The sequence below is a fragment of the Bemisia tabaci genome, chromosome 9, assembly GCF_918797505.1.
Source record: "Bemisia tabaci chromosome 9, PGI_BMITA_v3".
In the NCBI taxonomy this organism is placed as follows: domain Eukaryota; kingdom Metazoa; phylum Arthropoda; class Insecta; order Hemiptera; family Aleyrodidae; genus Bemisia; species Bemisia tabaci.
In genome coordinates, this window is record NC_092801.1 from 27170394 (window position 1) to 27192899 (window position 22506).

Here is a 22506-nt window from a genome sequence, read left to right on the forward strand (position 1 = left end):
ATCTTAATATTTTAACCGATCGACAAGAATTAAGCATCTAAACACGATTCTGAGACCAGCGCAACTAACCCATTCACTCGCCCAAAACATCAAGAAATATCATTCAAAATATCAAGGGAAATCAGGAGGAAACGAAGTGAAATTTTAGTAGACACGTTGATCCTCCAGAGGCGGATCCAGCAATTTGGCAAAACCGGATTCCTTCCGTTTAAATCCATGTTAAATAATCGATTCCTGACAAATCACTTGGCCCCTCCAAGAATCGATATATTTCCATAGGTTTAAATGGAGGAAAACAATGTTGCCAATTTGCTGGATCCGCCAATGTGATCTTCGCACTTGGAGTCGACTTCCTTAAACATTCAGAGCTTTGCAGAAGCTTCGGACCTGATTTCAGACCAAATCTCTGTCGTTTTAGCGAAATTTTGCGCAGAAACAGTTGATTCGGTCTCTAATCTTCCGCTTCTCACGCATCTGCAAGTTTATTTCCAGCTATTTTTCCCCAAGTCTCCAAGTTCACTTTCAATTCTATCGTTTCGACCCACGTGTTTCTCGTAAAACTTTCGACATTTACTCACGTGTTCGAATCGAAGATCCCAGCTGTGTGTCGTCGTTCCAATCCTACGTCACGGATTATCCCTCTGGTCGTGCCTCGGCAGTTTCCTACAATGTAGTGGTAACACTGCCGGTCTACGGACTTTGAGACGTTGCCAAATCTCTCCTGATGTTACATCAATTTTACAGGCAAATCGTGAATATTTTGCGATCGGATTTTGCTTGGATCATAAGGCAATCCGCGTAGATTAAGAGACCTGTGGGCTGATTGTCGGAACTAATAGACAAAGCTATAAACAAAGCAGACTTAGGGAGTATGGAGCGATTCTATTGGTTACAATGGGTGTTTGTTATGGACCAAGGGAGAAAATGATTGACTAACTATAGGGTCTCTTGTAGGTTGCCGACAGTTAGTCTATTACCTACCTCCTTTGTCCATTGCAACATCCGTTTCCACCAATAGGACCCCTCCACCCTCCATATACCTTTTGTTTTCTTTTTCCATAGCTTTGTCCACCGATTTCAACAATCAGTCTGCAGGTATTCTGCCGACATGGTGTTAACGAAGAGAGTCGTAAGTGCAAATATGGTGTTTTAAGCAAATGGGAGCGTCTGAACGTAAAATTTTATTAAACACTCTGGAAAGAAAACACATTGGATCTGGAGTCCAGACTCTTAAAGACATCGACAAGAAAAAATACTCTTGATTTAATCAGATTTAAGCTTAAATCAAGAACCAAGCCTCTTAATTTGAGTGGATTTTCTTTCGATTTAAGCAAAAATCTGATTGAATCAAGAGTACTTTTTCGTGTCAATATTTTCAAGAGTCTGGACTCTACATCCAAGCGACTTTTTTTTTCAGTGTACAGTTAAATATTCCCGTGTTTATGGTTATTTGGGTCGTTTTGGGTAACTTGTTGTCTTCTTTGTCTATAGCCTTGTCTATCAATTCCCAAAATCAGCTTGCTGGCTGTCGATTCAAGCAATCGAGAGTATTTTTTCTTGTCAATTTTTTTTTTTAGAGTCAAGACTTTGAATCCTAGAGATTTTTTTTTCTAGTGTACCTACACAGGAAAAAAAAACACATTGGATCTGGAGTCCAGACTCTTGAAAACATTGACGAGAAAAAATACTCTTGATTCAATCGGATTTTTGCTTAAATCAGAACGAAATCTGCTTAAATCAAGAGAATTGGTTCTTGATTTAAGCTAGATTCTGATTGAATCAAGAGTACTTTTTCATCTCGATGTTTTTAAGAGTCTGGACTCTAGATTCAATGTGTTTTTTTCCAGTGTAGTGGTCCGTTGACAGAAATCTGGCAACACTCAAATCCTTATGTGACGTTCTGCTTTAGTACGATAGAACGAGGCATCGTAGCGAACCCTCGATCGAACTGAAGCTCGAAGCTCCGAGCCGAACAGAGAGATTAGTTTCCCGGCGGAATCGGTCAATAAAACTTTTGCCGTCGACGAGCGAAAGTTCAGCGAACATTGTTCCGTACTCTATTGCCCCATAAAAGCGTCGCGCGTCGGTCGGTCGGTGGAATGGAACAGAGGAAACGGCCGGCGCGACTTGATGTGTTCACCTCCGTCGCGGCGACTTGCGTGTGTGCTCTGACGGAATCCGAAGAGGGTTTCTCTTGTTTGGTCAGCGAGCCGAGGAGCAAGGGCGTCAGCGGGCTGATTTTTGAAATTGATGGACGAAGCTATAGACATAAAAGACAACAGGGAAATAGAAGGATTCGATTAGTAGAAACGAGTGGTTGCAGTGGATAAAGGAGGTAAGTAATAGACCAACTATCGGCACCCCGTGAGAGACCGTACACTGGAAAAAAAAAACACATTGGATCTAGAGTCCAGACTCATAAAAACATCGACAAGAAAAAGTACTCTTGATTCAATCAGAATCTAGCTTAAATTAAGAACCAAGCCTCTTAATTTAAGCGGATTTCGTTTTGATTCAAGCAAAAATCCGATTGAATCAAGAGTATTTTTTTCTTGCCAATGTTTTCAAGAGTCAGGACTCTAGATCCAATGTGTTCCAGTGTATAGTTAGTCCATCATTTTCTCCCTTAGTCAATAGGAACCACTCATTTCAATTATAGGATCTCTTTTGCGTTTTCTTTGTCTACCGTTTTGTCTATCAATTTCACTGATCAGCCCGTAGTTGGTTGAAATGGTTGGTTCCTATTCACGAAAGGAGAAAATGATGGACTTACTATTGGATTTCTCGTGGGTTGCCGCTAGTCAGTCCCGTACTTACCTCATTTGCCCATTGTAACCACCCTCTTCCATCAATATAGGATCTTTCCACATCCCGTTTGTCTTTCTCGTCTATAGTTTTGTATATCAATTTCAATAATCTACCCGCTGAGACACAATAATTTTTGTTCGAGGTTATGTGTTCTATTGTTTTGAACCGAACGATTCATCGAACCATTATCGAATTCGATCTATTCGATACACTGGAAAAAAAACACATTGGATCGAGAGTTCAGACTCTTGAAAACATTGACAAGAAAAAGGACTCTTGATTCAATCGGATTTTTACTTGAATATAAATGAAATCCGCTTAATTTAAGAGGCTGTGTTCTTGATTTAAGCAAAAATCCGATTGAATCAAGAGAATTCGTTCTTGTCATTGTTTTTTAGAGCCTGGACTCTAGATCCAAGCGGTTGTTTTTTCCAATGATCTATTCGATACCACCAATACAGACTGTGACGTACCACTAAAAGCGTCTTTTGTGCACTCTCGCAAGAGCTCCATTCGCACAAGTCCGAAAGTCGTAAACGAACTCCTCGCACGGGGCAACCCATAAAAAAGTAAACAAATCGGGAATCCGGAGATCGCGGTCATGGGGCCGCCGGTGACGTCACCCACCGCGGGCGTCGCGACGTCGCGCGCCCGGAGCGTCCAGCGTCGCGGCGCGCGGTTTCTGGGTCAAAAATGATGGCCGGGAGTAAATTGAAATATAATGCGGCCCGTGAGGAGGAGGCGACGGTGATCCGGCCGTGCAACGAGAGTTTTCTTCGCTTTTTGCTTTTCCCCCGCCGCCGCCCCCGCCGCGGTGCGCGGATTTAATGGCCTGTATGAACAAGAGGTTAATCGCTTTTTACTCGCCGCCCGGCCGGCCTCCCACGGTATCGGAAAACAGGTGCATCGTTGCCGGACGCCTTTCCGAGTCGGCACCGCAGGGTAACCAGGAAGCCCCTGGTCGCCACGCGGCCCTAATCTCGGAGGGCTTTTTGCGCCCTCTATAAGGCCCGCTTCATGGGTAGCACCTGTATAGGGAGATAGAGTCCCTTTATACCCAGAGTTAAGACAACTTACTTTTGGTTGGGCCAGGGTTGGGCTGAAAGTGGCCTAAAAAAAATCCAATTCTGATTGGTTCTCGCTCATGGAGGCCGAAACGAGTGCACCAAGATGGCGGTACCTCGAGTGTGAACAAGAATAATGAAAATATTACCTAATTGTGGATTGTCAAGAGTAAATTGTTATTTCCATCGGTCCAAAATGAAATAGATTAAGAAATTATTCACAAACCAATCTCATTTTCTTTTTAATTGATCAATTTGTTGATGTTGTTTTTGTGTGACAGACATCGCAGGATTCCTGGTCCTTATCCCTCAATATCGTTCGTTTGGGTGCACTCGTTTCGGCCTCCATGGCTAGCCAAGGCCGGCTGCCAGTCAGCTGATAATCGGGTTGTCTTAACTCTGGGTATAAAGGGACTCTATAGGGAGAGTGTGGACATGTCAAAATATATAGGCCCCAAAAGGGCAGCACACCCTCTAACACTAAACCTGTACACGTGTGCCGTGGTATCGCTTTTGGTTTGAAACGGGAGGGAGTGACTAGTTTATGCTTAATTAATTCAACTTTCTTTCTGATTTCAAAATACCTAGCATATCCCATTGAATGTTTTCCAAGACCCACTCTAATGATGGTATAGGAAGTTGTCTTGAGGGGTCGCAGGATGTCAAAATGGTGTTGGTCTTCTAGATCCTACCCTTTTTTTCTTCAAAACATCCACCCGCAAATATTGCTTACCCTACACCTAATGAATCCTATTCCTAAAAAGTTATCCTAAATGTCTCTAGATGGTTGTAAGCTCCTCAACTGGAGTAAAAGCCACTAAAGTAAGAAGAGGGAGAAGGGGAAGCCGCTTTAAAAAACGCATATTTATCCCGTAGACTGTGAAGTTAGGAGTGTGTTACAGACTCACCCGATGCGCTCACTCAGTTTTTAATCCATTTTATTGCAAAAGAGATGGAGCTACTGAAGTTTGCAACATTGCCATTTCAACGATCAGCCCGACGATGTGTTCTTCCCAGAGACAAGAGACCCTCCACTGGCCTGTCGGTAATAGGTGGGAGCTTTGACTTTCGGGGATCCAACACTTACTTATGGACAATTATAAGGGATCGACAGTCATCACTCCTTTTCCGGCGGTTGACTTACCTACTTGGTGAATGATGAGCTTCGGGTGACGTCATGAGTCATACAAGTTTCCCAAACTTTGGTTTGTTTGCCAACACGTTGTTAATAACCATCAACTAAGTAGGTAGGTCAACGGTTGAATGTTGAAGTCCCGAAAGTATAAGCTTCCACCATCGACAAGATCCTAGTGGAGGGTCACTACTTGTCCCTAGTTCTTCTGCCAACTCGTCCATTCGCCTCCGCCTGTGGGTCAACCGCGCATCATCCGAATTCCCCCGCTCTAATAATTGGCATCCGATCCGCTGGACATGCACCTCGCAACTTGCGCGAAAAAACCAGCGAAAGAACCGGAAGATAGGCGAATTAGTTTCGGCCTACATTACATCATTAGGCGTCTGCGTTCGGCTCGTCCCCGGCGCACAAAGGATCAAGATCATGGGGGAGGTCGGACATTATTTAAACTAAAAGCGCCTTTCTTTATCGAAGTGAAATGTTAGGTTGCAAAAAGGTTCCATTGGTTTTATTGTCAAATTTTCTACCAGAAACATCCCACACACTAAAAATTTGACAAAATTAACATCAAAATGTCTGGTTTTAGTCCTAAGATTCTTGTCCAAATTTTTCTCTCGACTCGCTCCATTGTGCGGAGCGCGTTCAATCCATGCACCGCGGCCTCTCGAGTGGGATTTTTCCACCGCAAATAATGAAACGTTCGAAAGGGGGGGGGGGGTTTACAGTCGACTAATTTGCGCCTCGGTGTGAACGAGGCTCTAACACGATTCTATACTATTCTACGGTGCTACGGCAGAACGTCGTATGATACTTCAGGTATTGCAAAATTTCCTTTTATGACAATCACCGAAAAAGTGTCGTTCCCGACGAAAATGTCCATCAAAATTTGTTCAAAGTTTGAAATTGGGAAATTATAGCCTTATCAAGGTAGTGAAATGATGCTGGGTCCACACCATTTCGCAAGGAAAACAAAGCCAAAAAGTTCCAAAAATTTCAATTAGACAGGGTTGCCGCGGTCAGGGAAAACCGGGAAAAGTCAGGAAATTCAAAAAGTCAGGAAATTTAAAAAGTCAGGGAAACCCGGGAAATGTCAGGGAAAATGACGATAGTGTAAGGGAAAATTTTTTAAATCACCATCATTTGCTTTCTAGTATGGGTTTGAGGTTTCGAACAAAAAAATGTTGCTTAAAAATTATTTTCAATCACGCCTTCTTAACCATCCGTCACATCTTCAATTGCCAGGGAATTCCACCAAAATGTGTCAGGGAATTGCATTTTCTAAATTCTGTGGCAACCCGGATTAGAGTCAAGACATGTTTGATTTCGGGCCATTTCTTAGTGTTTTTTCTTACATCTTTGTCTATTTTGTCGCCGTCTTGTTTGTTCACATTAGCCCAAAACTAGTATTGGAGAGGCTACCATTAAAGCCTAAAACTCGAAGACCAATCAGAAAATGACATCGTTTCTCTGCACCCAAAGGACTGAGATTGCAATTATTCTCTCCACAAGTGGAACTTTTCCACCGCGAATAATGAAACGCTGTGGGAGGGGGAGGGGTGTAGTCTGTAGTGTCGGTTAATTTGCGCCTCGGTGTGAACGGGGCTTCATACACGATTCCGTCCTGCCTCGTGGGATGCGGGTATCACCGACCGAGACATACCCAAAGAGGCCAGAATACCGACCCATCGACGTGAGATGAGAATCGGCCCATCGAGTATTCCTCGAAGTGAATGGCGCTTCTTGTTAAACCGAGAATAGGTCAGTTGCGCTAGTCATAAACTCGTGTTTTGATGATTCAAGCCTCCAGATCAGCAAAAAATCAGATCCGTTCAAACGCCTAGTTTTCGCAAAGTAACCTGATAAACAGAGTATCAAGTAAGAATATTTGAATATTTTCCTGCGACGTATCGATTATCCCAAGAACGAAATAGCCTCTAAATCAGTCTAGAGTCCTTTTTTAGGGAGAGTTGAGACAACGCGGCTCATGGATGTTACAATCGGGAATAGAGATTACACAAATTGAACGTTTTACGTATAATCTATCAAGTAAGAATATTTGACTATTTTCCTGCAACATATCGATTATCTCAAGAGCGGAATACCCACTAAATCAGTCCTGAGTCCCTTCATAGAGAGAGTTGAGACAACGCGGCTCGTCGATGTCACAAACGGGAATAGAGATTACACAAATTGAATGTTTTTCGTATAGCTATCAAATAAGAATATTTGACTGTTTTCCTGCAACATATCGATTGTCTCAAGAACGAAATACCCACGAAATCAGTCCTGAGTCTCTTCGTAGGAGAGTTGAGACAACGTGGTTTATGGATGTCACAAACGCGAATTTCTAACCTGAAAATGCGTCTTTGTTGTGTGTCCAAACCGTAACCACGAAAGCCTGCAGGAGGTAGCGGCTGTCTTGCCTAACAATAACCTAGCACGAAAATGAAAAATACCCTTTTTATGTAATTTAAATAAAATCGGTCGATTCTTAATCATCCCAACGATTTCTGGGAGTCTTTCGGACGATTAGCGGCAATTTAACAGAAAACGGAGGCTTCTTTCAATAAAATTTTCCGGTTAGAAGCTCCTGAGGCCGTTTTCTAAAAACTTTATTTTTGCCTTCACTGCTCTCTTCGCTATCACACTGGAAAAAAACACATTGGATCTAGAGTCCAGACTCTTAAAAACATCGACAAGAAAAAATACTCTTGATTCAATCGGATGTAAGCTTAAATCAAGAACCAAGCCTCTTAATTTGAGCGGATTTCCTTTCGATTCAAGCTTAAATCTGATTGAATCAAGAGTCCTCTTTCTTGTCAGTGTTTCAAGAGTCCAGACTCTAGACCCAATGTGTTTTTTTTTCCAGTATACGACAATCCTCCTCACCGCAAGAAACGACCAGTGCACGGTCCTCGAGGAATGCATTCACCAATGCGCAATGTGCATCACACCGGTCGACCGATGCACCGATTTCGGCGTCGCCGCGCCATGCACGTCGGCCGGCCGCTGATCGCGTGCCCCGGGGCGACCCCCCGGACCCCTACCCGGCCCCCCCTCCCGGGAGTGGTAACTCACAACCCGTCTCGGTGTCAGTGTGGTGGTGAAGGTGCGAGTGCGGTGCATCTCGGCCTCTAGATCGGGGGAGGGGGAGGGGGAGGTCGTAAGTAGGTTGAGTGCCATTTCCAGCATCCAGCCCAAGCCCATTCATTCGACACCGACTCCGTGGCCGGGGTGCCAGATTTGCATATCGCTGTGTGTGTGTGCGTCCGGAACGCGCCGGTTTTCGGGACCGGTTTGGCGGGAGGGTACAGCACCGACCGACCGGCTAGCCGACCCGGTCCTCTTCATGCTGCCGAGCCGAGCCAAAGCGAATGTGAAGGGAAAGGTATACCTAGAGTACCTTTATACTGAGAGTCAAGACAATGCGAATACGTTTTTGATTGGTTCCCGAGGTAATAGAAAAGGTCGGACAGGAAACTGTTGGATAAAATTTCATATTTTGATGTTTTTGTCACATATTGGTCACACACGGTGTTCTGAAAGTAAATTTCACGAAAAAACCAATGAAACGACTTTCAAACTTGTTTATTTCATATTTTTAAAAATATGAGCTCTTAAAGTTTTCAGATTTTGTCCAAGTTATCATATTGACTAGGTCTACTGTGTGGCACAGTGACGCCGAAATCGGTGCAACGGTCGACCAGTGCGATGCACATTGACTACATTGAGCATTATTGGTGAATGCGTTTCTCGGAGACCGTCCACCGGTCGTTTTTTGCGGTGGAGTTACTCTCTGTGCTCTCGGAGAAAAAAACCTCGTGCGTGGGACCCGAAGTTGAGGATCTCTGAAGTTTTCGGATCACGTATCTAAAAACTTGAGGTCCAACTGCCGAAGTTTGGGTCGGACATCTGAAGTACTTCGATATATACCGAAGGGTTCGGGTCACACATTTCAGATGTGTACTCCGGTACATACCGAAGTGCCTCGATGTCTGACCCGAACTTCGGCAGCTGGACCTCAAGTTTTTAGATACGTGATCCGAAAACTTCAGAGATCCATACGACCTCAACTTTGGGTCCCATGCACGAAGTTTTTTTCTCCGTGTGCTGTGCTCGATGTACTGATTTTGGGTCTTTTAGACTAGGGGTAAAAACAAAACGAATCCATTTCTGATTTCCGGTGTGCAGCCTAGATTTCTATGACCGAAAACTATTTTCCTCTTCAACGGAAACTTGCCTGCTCCATAGAAATCAAAGTTCGGTCCTTGTAGGTCGTGACCATAATTAAGATGTTGCATTTGTGAGGGATTTACGATTCGTCCATTGATTTTTCCGTAAAAGTTTGCGAGAAACACGATGGTGCCACTGGTTTTCTCTGAAATCATCTCCCAAGCTCAAAGAAAGCTTTCAAAGTGAGGCCAAAATGGAGGGGATATCCCACCCTACCCTGAGAGTCCACCTCTACATCAAAACAAACTCTCCATGCACAGATAGGGAGCAAATACATTAGCAGGGTTGCCGTGTTTTCAGTTTTGGAGTCCCTAAATAAAGTGGCAGCCCTGCTAATGTATTTGCTCCCTATCTTTGCATGGAGAGTTTGTCCTGATGTAGAGGTACACTCTCAGGGTAGGGTGGGATATCCCCTCCATTTTGGCCTCACTTTGAGAGCTTTTTTTAAAGCTTGGGAGTTGATTTCAGAGAAAACCAGTGGCACCATCGTGTCTCTCGCGAACTTTTACGTAAGAATCAATGGTCAAATCGCAAATGCCTCACACATGCAACATCTCCATTTTTCAGCCGCGGATGTTGTGGCAACATTGCGTGGCACTTCTTACGACGATGGCGACTCAAGTCATAGAAGCCGAGCCGGGCCCGAGTAGACTCCAAAACTCCCGCGATAGCGAAGAGAGCAGTAAGTGCATTCTGGGATGAGCCTCGAGACACATAACAGCATGTGCTAATCATGGCTCATACAGAAATCCACTTAGTGCTCTCTTCGCTATCACAGAAGAAATACTGGAGCCCGGTTGGACTCGGAGCTGGAGCTGTGCCCTCTCAGCTGTGAAATGTGTTATTAAGTGTCTGCAACACACGGTGATGGACTCCACCCTCCCCCTCCCCCGGGACCCCCTTCCGGCCCCCCTTTAGCATGGGCTCATCTTCGCCGAGATGCGAAGGAGCCATTCAATCTGGGGCCCTCCCCCTTCCGCTGGTCGCCCGGTGGTCGCTCGAGATGGGACTGCCGTGCGCGGGAAAGTCTGGAAAACGGTCAGACTATAAGCAGGGTGTCTACAAGTCCGGAAAGTCCGGAAATAGCACTGAGTTTTAAGGGCGGTCCGGAAGTACTGATAAAGTGCGGAAAATCCGCAAGGAGGTCCGGAATTTTTTCTGCCCATCAATATGTGTCATTAGTTTCTATGTCCAGATATCTGATTTCATTGATGATTTTGCAAACTGTGGTCCATTGTCTCTCGCAGATTCTCTAAAAATTTTGATCGAAAAAGTGGCTGTAAAGTTAAAAGTTCTTACAGGATGTCTACAAGTCTGGAATATCCGGAAAGTCCGGAAATAGTACTGATTTTTTAAGGGCGGTCCAGAAGTGCTGATAAAGTGCGGAGAATCCGCAAGGAGGTCCGGAATTGTTTTCATTTTTGGCGCAATCCGAGCGAAAAATTCCAATTTTTGAAATTTTTCTAATTTCGTCAATTGGAGGTACTGAAATTTTTCTGTCGAGGAGGTACTGAATTTCTTGGGAATGTACTGAAAAAGTGAAACTACGTGAAAATGGTGACGGCTTGAATAAACAAATTACCCTATCTATTAAACATTTCCTTGCCCCTACATTTCCTATAATAGATCAAGTATGAAATTTTGTCTATAGATGGCTGTAGGTTCCACGTATAGTCCAGTCAATCTAGCTTTTTACCTCGGACAAATTAGCACAAACTTTTCCTTTGGTATATAGGGTCTGTAGGTACCCAATAAGACAGAAAAAAAAGTTTACCAAAAAATTCCACCGGGAAAGTGGTCAAATCGCAGTTTTTCAAAATGGCGGCTTACGGCAATTTTCAAAGAGGACGTACATACGGATTTCCCTTTATAACTCAAAAATAATGCGTCAAACCAAAAAAATTTGGCATTAGTTTGAAAGATCATAAAATTTTGATTAAGAATCATATACAAAACTTAGGCTTTTCTTATTTTTTTCTTTCCGAATTTTAATATTTAAAAACAACAACCGGCAAAATCTGCTGAAAATTCACGATTTCTCGCGTTCTTGACCGAATTTAGGTCAAAATAATTAATTTAAGGTTAAAAACAACGGCACCACTGAAAAGTACGCTAAATTTTACATAAGTATACCCATTCATTTTACCTTTTCATCTTATATGACCTCATTGTGAGACGAATCATTCAAAAGCATGAAGTCAATATTCAACTACAAATTCAGCTGTTTTTTTCCGTTTCCAGCGCTTTTGATCAATTATTTTTCGACAAAAGTATAACTTATATATACTTTTTAGAAAGGTAATGAAATTTGCAAGACAAATAACACCCTGGTTTTCATTTAAATTTTACAACATGTACCTGAAAAGCGTATTTAAGGGAATTACGCTAAAAACTGATTTCTCTAGAAATTTCAGAATTTCAACGATTTTCGGCTTTTTGACAGCTGGAAACTGAGGATCTGATTCAACGACGGTAATCATCGTTTAGAGCATAAAATTTCCAACAAATTGCATACCTGAAATTACTGGTTTGAATTTTTTAAAGAGGGTTAGATATGGCGTTAAAGTTGTCTATTGGAAAATCCGGCTGCTCGGTTACGAACCACTTTCTTAACATATACTCAAAATTTTTAAGTTTAGTAATTTTTGTTTGAAGTAAATTTTATGGTACCAATGTAATAGCACATGGAAGTTAAAAAAATGTCCATGAATAAATTTTTTAAGGTATTTAAGTGTACTTAGAAGCCAATTTTTGAGACGGTGAAAATTTACAAATTATTGAATAATAAGGCTTTTTCTCAGGTTTTTGTGGTTTTTCATGACTGCAAACAATTTTTTTCATGAAACCATGGTAATCATCAAAAAGCTGATAAAATTTTATGTAAGAAATGTACCTTTATTTGAATTTTGGCGTCTCTCGTGAAAATGCGGAGGCAATGTTGAAAAAAATTGCAATTTGCCCGAAAAAAATTTTCCCGCGATTTTTCTTATTTTTTACGTGTTGAAAAGAGTTTAAGAAAAAAAACAAGGTAAGAAATGAAAAGTTCATAAAATTTTCTATAACATAGGGCTAGTGAAGTTTGCCGTAAAGTCTTTTTGAGGGGTCCTAGCACTGAATTTTGGTTTTAAAAAAGTTAAAAAAAAAATTGATGAAATTTAATTTTTTAGTTATTTTTGAGATTTTATCGCTTTAAAATGAGCTTTAAAGTTAAAATGAATGATGTAACTGAAAAGTACGTTAAATTTCGGTCTAGAAAAGTGTGTTCAACATCCTTTCAAGTAATTATATTTGCCGGTAGGATAATTTCTTCTGGGATCAAAACTGACGCTTTTCTGAAAAAAGTCCATTTTTAGCTCCATTTTTCTAATTTTTAAGCATTTTAGAGGGGTCTGATCAAAAAACCACTGTAACCACGTGAAAGTACATAAAATTTACAATAAGATTAGGTACCTTGTTTCAAAAATTTCGATATTTTTTGTGTTTGACACGGCTTTATTTAAAATTGTCAAAAATGGCAATATTTACAGAAAGTTGATTTTCTATGCTAAGCACCATCCCTTTATTGGATTGGGTTGTATAATGAAGGCAGCTCGGGGAGCGGGTCTTTTTGCGTTGGAGGAATCAATACTAAAACTAATAATTATAATAAATTCAATACAACATTGAAAGTTTGGAACCTTTGGGCGGTCAACTCTAGCGAAAGCGCAAATAAGGATTAAAACGCGAGTACAGGTACGCGGGAAGGGGATGTCAACAGGGGAGACGGGTAGCACCTGTGCTTTAGGTGACGTAACACAGGCTTGTGTGACTTTATGCCCGGCTTTTCTTTAGAATGAAAAGTTCATTAATTGAAAGTTTACCGACCTGCCTCCTGTCGTCTGCTTTTCGATCGCTACGAGAAAGGAATCGAACTCAATCTTCAACGGGTGAGTAAAATCAAAGTATTGAATCTACTTCTACATTTTTCTAAAATCTGTATTGTGTTATAATAAGTCCAGAATGAACCTTTCAATATATTCAATAAGTATGCGGGCCTGCTTGCCTGTGTTGTTTACTAAATAAGATGTGAGATCTGGTTCACCGAGATCAGGAAACCTGTTGCTAAAGCCAATTGTAAATCAATGAAACATGATAGCAAAAAGGAAGCGGAAAATGAAGATAATTAGTTATTCAAATAGTCCTTTCCGAAATTGCTTAACTGATGTAAGAATGAAAAATTCCCCTCTCTTTCCTCCACCGGATTATCAATCAATCTATCAATGCAACAGGGAAACAATGAATCGATTCTGATGCTTAGTAAAAGAGAATAGGTAAGGGTTTTCGAGAACTCGTTGGCTTTGAATCTCAACTAAGAACTTAAAGTAATGACATATTGTGAGGAAGTAAATTTTCAAAACAACTTGGGTATGAAAGTTTAAAAGGCCGTTTTCTCTGGAATTGCCTTTAAAATTTTGTTGCATCTTAGAGAGTTCATTACTCACCTTTATATTTCTCAATTTGTGTCAATTAAATATTCGACGTTACTGAAAAAATTGCATTTTCACATTTATATCCTCAATTGGGGGGGGGGGGGGGGCTTGAAGGACAAGGCGCATAAGTGCAGTTTTCGCTATTTCGACAAAAACGTGTTAAAAGTTTATAAATTATATGAAGCCTCATGGCGGAGAGAAAGTTCCAACTCACATGTTGATGCTTAAAAATTGGATTTTATCAGTGAATTTTTAACAGAATTTATTTCAAACCTAGATTTAGTTGAAGTCACTAATATGTCGATTTTTTCGAAAACTGCACTTATGCGCCTTTTCCTTAAGCCTCTCAATTACTTTTTTACCCTTTCTTATTAACTTTTTATGTCATCAAACCGAAACCGACAAACTTTGGTAAAAATACCGGGTAATACTAAGTTTCTTGAAAATAAGTCGATAAACAGGTATGTTACAAATTAAGGCCGCCATCTTTTTTCCGCCATCTTCTTGCCGACATCTTGAATTTTGATTTTGACTACAATTAATATCAAATTCAAAATGTACAGGTCAAAATACCAGGGTATACTGAGTTTCATGAAAATCCGGCGATAAACAAGTAGTTTCCAAATTATGGGCGCCATCTTTAATTTTTAAAAATTATGGCCACCACCTTCTTCCCGCCATCTTTGATTTCAATTCTGGTTAGAACCAACACCGAATTCAAATTCTCTAGGTCAAAATACAGGGTTTTACTAAGTTTCATGCAAATCAGTCGATAAACAGGTATCTAACAAATTACTGCCGCCATCTTCTTTTCCGCCATCTTGAATTTTGATTCAGACTGAAAGTAACGTCAAATTCGAATTTCCTAGGTCGATATACTGGGATACACCAAATTTCATGAAAATCTGCCGACAAATAGATGTTTTGCAGTTTTTTTCTTAGAATCTTTAACTGCGATAGTCTAAACGGTGAACGAATCAGATAAGCCCCCCCCCCCCCCCCCGGGTCCACCATCCCTCTAAGTGCTTCTCCCTTTACTATGTACCATGGCTATCAAATTAATAACAAAATTTATTTCAAAAATAGTCGAATATTCGGGAAAAAGGTTCACACTGATCGAAATTCCAGCCAAAATTTACAATAAGTAAAAAATGTCAAATTTGACACCATTCCATAAAGGCCCTATAAAGGTCTTTAACCTTCAGTTAAATTTTGATGTAATATGTGTTTTCAAAAGAAAATTTCATGCTCTTTCCAATGGTACCAACAGTTTTGAGAGAAAAAATTCTTCCATTGCTGTATCTTAAAAGTTACAAACCAAACTTGAAATTTCAAGAAAATTCTAGTCTTTTTTTCGGTGTCTGACCTCGTAGCTCGGCACCAACAAGTCAAAATTAAAAAAACTAATATATATTCGTGAGCAGAATTTTATACTCTAAAAAAACGACAGGAATGATTTTTTTCACTGGATGCACTAGAATCACGCAAAATCGGGAAAACGGTGACGAAGTCAACAATCAATTTATCCGTTATTTCAGACGGCCGCCATTTTGTCATACGCAATTTTGACTGTGTTCCCGAGGGGGGCTAATGGTAAACTTTTTTTTGGGGGCTCTAGACATGTTTTGGAGCGCTTTAAAACACAAGAGAAGTTTGTGCTAATTTGTCCGAGGTTAGACCCTTTTTTTGGCTAGATTGACTGGACTAGTAAGGAATATAAGCCAATAAACCAACAGAAGAAGAAGAAGAAATCAAAGGTTACCGCACAAAGAAATGGACCACATACATCAAAATAAAATTTCTCAAAAATGGGTATTATTCGTAAATTTTCCACTTTCAAATACTGCACAAATAGCCATTTAAAATTCAATCTGGTAGGGGCTATTTTTTTGGGAAATTTTCCGGATGAGACTCCGCAGACCCCCACTTGACATGACATCAGCAAATCCCCCCCCCCCCCCCCAACTCACTCTGGATCTCCCACTGGTCGCAACGCGTTATTCAACGGAAAATTCAGCAAATCCACCAGGACGCACGTTCGGATTTTGAGGAATGAAAACAACGTGATTTACTTACTCCAAGGGCGCGGGATTTTTCGAATTTCCCGGGTTGGCGCCAAGAACGCGACATTTCCTGCCGAGTTCAATTACCCCGGCCCAAGGCACAGCCTCTCGCTCACGGTCGATACGAGCTTGGCGCTAGATTCTTGAGGATATTGCGTCGCGGAGATGAGCCGACTGAGAACAATACTACTGCGCTAAGGAAAAACGCCTTATGAGCCCTTAGACGTTGTCACATTTCCTTTACTGAGAACCGAATTTACTGAGAAAATTTTGAATATTTGTTTTCGAGTTTTTCCGATAATTTTGTTCGCAAGTTGATCGAACATATCCAGGGTGTCTACTGAAACAGGCTGCTCATAAATCAGTACTTTTTCAGCACCTACCCAAGAAATTCAGTCCCTCTTCAACAGGAAAGTTCAGTACTTTTTCAGTGCCGCCAATTGACGAAATTCGAAAAATTTCAAACACTTGCATTTCTCGCTCAAATTGCGACCGAAATGATAAAAAATGAAAACAAATCCGGACCTTCTCGCGGAATTTCCGCGCTTTTTCGGTACTTCCGGACCGCCCTTAAAAAATCAGTACTATTTCCGGACTTGTAGACATCCTGAATTTGCTGCAAAAATGTTGAATATTTGTATTTTTCAGATAAGTTTGTTCGCAATTCGATCGAACATATCTGAAAATTTCTGGGAAACATATGCATAACTCTTCTCAAAAATACACGTTTTATCCGGAGAAATTTGGCAACTCTGGAATGTTCATACAGCGTTTTACCTTAGCGCGGCAGAATAAGTTCATCACCGAACAAGGCGGCATAGACAGCGCGGTGGCAATGGCGAGAGGAAAGGGCAATGCGCTAGCCACCTCGAACTCCGCAAACTTGCGAACTTGCGACTTTCGCGAGGTTGTTGATGTCGAGTCCTCGCGCATCTCCGCGAGCTCGCCGAGGAATTCACTGTCGGACACGGAACGCGATGAGCTAATACGCGGTAATCTTACAAGAGGCGTTTGCGTTACGCTGCTTACGTTACGTCGGCTACGTTAAGTTATGTGATTCGCACTTTTTTCGGGGAAACTATAATTTCTTCGAACAGAGTGCGTCTCCTTAAATTGATTTTGGATTTTTCTGATATTCTGGTTTTTGGCGCGAATAAGTTAGCGCTCATTTGATTTCGCTTCCCTCTCCTGAAACACAGACATTTTTAACTGTGCTGCCGTGATAGCGAAGAGAGCAATAAGTGTCAAATTTTCAACATCGAGTTCCCGAGTTCGAGTTCGTCGAAACTCTTTCAGATAAACCCACTTTTCACAAACGACCCTCTATCTCCCTTTCTTCCCGGCCCTTGAAAAAGACTCAATTTAGAGTTTTAGTTCAGCGTGTCAACGAGGACACCCCAATCAATTCCTCTAAAACGGAATCGATGTTGGAACCGCTCGTAGACCCGAGCTAATGATCCGCGCTGTATCTTCAACCCTTCACTTCCCGCCGGAGCACCCCTTTTAAGGACACCCCGAACGGAGCCTATCGCGTTTCAACCATTAAAGCAGCCGTGCTAAGGAAGAACACCTTATGAGCCTCCAGGCGTTGCCAAATTTCCTTCGACCAATCACGAATTCTCATTTGAATCAGTGAGAGCGGAAACACACCTACTCGAAAAAATGAAAATAATCAAGACACACAAAAAACTGCACAATACATGAAGGAAACAGTCAAAGGCAAAGATTTTTGGTGCCGAAGCAAAAGTGGTCAAGGATACTTCAAAGGTCCAAGTTGGAACAGATGCGCTAACATCAATGACCTTCATGAAAATTGACTGTCTTTGATGAAACTTAGGCATTTTCGAGCTACCGAGTTGGTGTGTTTTCGTTCTCACTGATTCATTTGGGAATATTCCTCTTCTGAATTTTCAGAGGGTTTTGTTTGCAATGTCATCTAAAAAGTTGGAAAATTTCGAGAAAACATACTTATAACTTTCCTCGAAAATCAATATTTTCTGAGATGAAATTTAGCAACGCTTGAATACTCATACGGCGTTTTCCCTCAGCACGGTAGAATGGAGCTCTGGCCGGGAAGATGAAGAGGCTGACACACCGATCCTGAAGCCGCCAACGCAACGTAAGGGGTTATCTCTTTGCGATATATCGATTGATATGCCATTTAAACTCATGGAAAAGGATCGATAAGCAGGGTGTCCGCGACGAACACCTTAATAATCGATTCTTTACCACGGTTTCAAATGGGGAATATCGATAATCAATCGTTGCAAGAGGTTATCACTTTGCGATTTATCGATTGATATGCCATTTAAACTCATGGAAAAGGATCGATAAGCAGGGTGTCCGCAACGAACACCTTAATAATCGATTTTTTACCACAGTTTCAAATGTGGGAATATCGATAATCGATCGTTCACGCTTCGCCACGGGGGTTATCCCGACGCAGAAGCGCGCGCATCACGAGTCTCCAATTATCCCGAGATGGGATTCACAATCAGTTTTTTCTCTTCTTTTCTCTGCCACGGGAGGACGCGAAGCCCGGATTCCCAGATCCCAGGTTCCCGATTTGATACCGTCGCGTCGCTGTTTCCGGTTCTCGTTACCGTGTTGCCGAACACCGAGGAAAATGCTCGGTCATGTAAACCGTATAGGCACCGTGCGCACCTGCGGGCTGATTCTTGAAATTAGTAGACAAACAGGGTGTCTACAAGTCTGGAATTTCCGGAAAGTCCGGAAATAGTACTGATTTTTCAAGGGCGGTCCGGAAGTACTGAAAAAGTGCGGACATTTTTGTCGCAATTTGAGCGGAAAATTCAAATTTTTGAAATTTTTCGAATTTCGTCAGTTGAAGGTATTGAAAAAGTACTGAATTTTTCTCCTGAGGAGGGACTGAATTTCTCGGGAATATACCGAAAAAGTACTGTAAAAGTACTGATTTTTGGCCAGCCTGTTTTAGAAGACACCTTGACAAAGCGATAGACAAAGATGACAGAAAGGCTATTGAGGGATCCTATTGGTGGAAGCGGATGATTGCAATGGACAAAGGAGGTGAGTAATTGACTTACTAACGGTAACCCACGAGAGACCCTTTAGTTAGTCTATTTTTTTCTCCCTTAGTCTATTAGAACCACCCATTTCAATCAATAAGACCGCTTCATACTCCCTATGTCTAATCGCTCCCGGCCAGAGGGAGATTGGACAAATGAGAGTCGGGTATAAAAATCTTTACATTTTTTTTGTCGTCCTTTTGTCAAAGTGGGCCTAAGAGAGGGCGAAGCGTCCTCTGGGGGTTAGTCCGCGTAGCGGCCAGGGGCCACAGCTCCCTAGTACATACTAGGCAGTAGCGCACGAAGCTCAACAAGAATTAAAGATGATTGTTGCTGCTTATTGGAAAATGCTATAGGCGAGCAGAATGTGCAAGATCGCCGAATCTTTGGATCACGGGTGGACAGGGTCAGGGTATAGTATGAAACATAAGAAAGAAATGACAGCTTGGAAATTTCAGTGAAATATTTCATGAGGCTTTGAAATGTTTCATAGTTTTCCGGGGCTAGAGTATGCAACCCGAACTCAAACGCACACAAATAGAGGAAAGTCACAATTTTTACATTTTGCAAAACATGAAAAGGAACCGGAATTTTTCAATATCTTTCAGAAATTTCTGAAATTTCATGAAATATTTCACGAAATATTTCACGTGAAATTTCAAGATTATATTTTTCATGAAATGTTGCCATCCTGGACGGGGTACAGGGCACATCTCAAAACACGGTGTAAATTCCGGCAGGCGCAGTATAGGCAATTTGCATATCGGACGGTATGCATAACGGTGTATAGCTTGCAGTATGTTCAGGATGTCGAAGGCGCTATACATGCGGAGCGCGTGGGCTCGCCTTTCAATGCCATGATAATTCGAATTTCGAATTCGCGGCGTCAGCTAATATAAATGATCGGGAGAGTGTATTTTTTGTTGATTCTTTGCTGAAACTCTGCAAGTGATCTGCTATTGATATACATACATTTACTGCTCTCAAACTGATCTGATTTTTTTTTTTGTGCGTGTAAATTACGATTTTATATAATAATGTAAGATTCGACTGGATATGACTCACGAGTAGAGTTAAAATTGACTCGATCTGATTTTCGATACAAGAACAGAGTACAACCATTCTTCTTCAGTGTCGACACTCTGTCTGATTAAGAGCGAAGCTCAAAGTGAAATGAATATAATGGCGAAGAGGAGAACCTCTGGGAGTACGTAAGAATGAAAAACGATTAAACGGGGGATTAAATCACTCGGCGTTCAAGACGAGTTAAGAGAGCCCCGAGGCTTTGATCACCCTCCCTCGCAGCGTCGAGTTATGATCTAGACGTGCCACTCGCTCGTCGAGATCTCGTCTCCGAAACAAAACTGAGCGGGTAAAAATAATCCCTCGCCGCTTTTTGAAAGTCAAGCGAGCGCGAGCCGAAGGTGCGAGTAATTCGAAGAGTGAAATACGATTATTTTCAGGATTAAGTAGCTCCGTCGAACGGGCGTCTGCGAGCAATTAATATGGTGTAATAGGGTTTAGGGGACTTAAATTCAGCTCCTGGGGGGCTCACGAGTGGCAGTAAAGGCGTCGTTAGGAAATTAAGTCGAGTGTTGCGTCACGGAGGATCACTCATTTCCAACGTTCGAATAAAATAGAAACCGAAAGAACGCTCGACGCCTGTTGATTCTCGCTCCGCTCGGGTGTTTAGGGGATGAAGACTCTATTTTTCGCCTTGCTGAAGAATATGAATGGGGGAGGGGGAGAAGGGGAGGTGTAGCTGATGCAAAATAAGAGTTTAGCTCGCTAGAAAAAAAGTACCGATAAAGAGGGTGGCCCGAACCTAACACACAAGGCCTTTATTTCCTCGATTATTTTAGGTTAACTGAAAAAAAAATACAGTCTGTATACTGCCGTGCTGAGGAAAAACGCCGTATGAGCCTTCAAACGTTGCCAAATTTCCTTCGACTGATCACAAATCAAATTTGAATTCCTTGGGGTTAATTTTCTCCTGAAAACATCTTTTTTCCGAGCCAATATACGTCAATGTAGCGAACTTGCATTTTGTCGAAGGAAGGCTCTCGCTTTGTCCCCCATAATTAGGGGTCAGTATTCCAGACATAGATGGGCTGATTTGGGGTTTTTGGTGTCGATTTCGGTTCAAATTTTCCGGGCTTTCTGATTCTGATGAAGTCATTTCAAAATTTCGACGTAAACCCTGACTTTTGAGGTAGGCACTGTTAACGTTCAGGTTATTGCAGCATGGACTTTTACGCCAAAGTTTTGTTATTTTCATGTTGTAAAACTCATATGCGGGCTGATGGTTGAAATTGATAGACAAAGCAATGGACATAAAGAAGACACAAGGAGTATGAAATGACCCTATTGGTTAAAATGGGCGGTTCTAACAGACTAAGGAAGAAAAAAATAGACTAAGTAAAGGGTCTCTCGTGGGTTGCGGTTAGTTTCTCTATTAGAAGTATTAAGAATTTGATTTAAAGAACTTAAATAATTTGACTTAAAGACTTAAAGAATTTGATGTATCTCTTTAACTTATGTTTTTCGTTTCTTTTTTTGTTCCAGGTAAGATTGCTCGACTTCTCTCCGTGTATCAATTTCAGTTTGATAAACTCATTCACACGTAAGAAAGTCTACTGTACTGGAATAAATTCAGTCAACAGAGAATAATTTTTCTTCCTGGTCAGTATCTTATATGAGCTGAGTTCGAAACTTAAATTCCCACCTTATTCATACGATTTCTCCTTTTTATTTCAATTTAAAGAGCCTGTCAGAAAAGTGCTCCCTTCCGGAGGCAACTTAGGTATTCCGCTCAATAATTGCCCGAACAAAACGTTGGACATCATCACTAATATCTGGATTGCATTCTGCAAAAAAGAACCAAGAGCAATCCAATGTCCCTAAGATTGTGCAATTTTTTCTACCTTGCAAGTATAAACTGAGCATCTAAATATGTTTTATCTTTACTCCGAATAAACGATGAATTCAAGACGAAACTTACCTTTGTAAATTTAATGCTGTGCATCATTTCAGTCTTTTTTTGCTAAGAGGGTAAGTAGCAAAATCCTAGCAAAACTGGAATGCTGTTGGTTTCCTTTCGCAAAATGCAATCCACCTAGTCTTCAAGTATCCAGAAATGAAACTACAAACATCTTCCACTCACAATCAGTTCGATCTTAATATGATTCGGTTTCCGTCCGTTAAAGTCTGTTCAGTTCCCATTTTCTAAATTAGACCCAAGGGGGGGGGGGGTGTCCAGTGCCATATAGTAATGTTCCGCCCATCCCACCCAGCACCCATTTCCGCGCGAAGTTGCTAACGGCGGCCAGGAAAAGTCCTCGGCGCGTTAGAAGACCAACCGTGGCGGTATCTCCGGCTTTCGTGACCGGTCGATCGAACCGCGAGTTCAATGCGGAGTGTTATCGGCCGAGCCGTTCAGGAGCAGGATATTAAGATCTCGCCGTTATTGCACCCCCGCACCCCCAACCCTCGGAAGAGGGGGGGGGAAGGTCTCCAGTTTATCGCCACGGAGAAATAGCGGAAGTGCAGTAGTCGCAGCGGCTCGTTTTTTCACCCGTTTCCGGTGCCGCCGCCCCCCCCCCCCCCCCCGGTTCCAGGGTCCAGAAATACCCTCTTGCGCAGCTGTTCCGGAATGGCTATAAGAACCACCCCCCTCCCTCCTCCCCC

At 41.9% G+C, this 22506-nt stretch overlaps 1 protein-coding gene across 5 annotated transcripts in view; it reads left to right on the forward strand.

The window, feature by feature from the left end:
- Positions 1–22506, forward strand: part of LOC109040363 (uncharacterized) — a 148525-nt gene that overhangs the window by 65601 nt on the left and 60418 nt on the right. Inside the window, exon 1 of one of the 5 annotated variants that reach the window (XM_072304114.1) lies at positions 21480–21501. The exons of the other annotated variants lie outside the window; for them this stretch is intronic. The gene's annotated coding sequence lies outside the window, so the exon portion shown is untranslated. Of the gene's footprint in view, positions 1–21479; positions 21502–22506 lie in introns of those variants that run through there. 5 annotated transcript variants of the gene reach the window in all.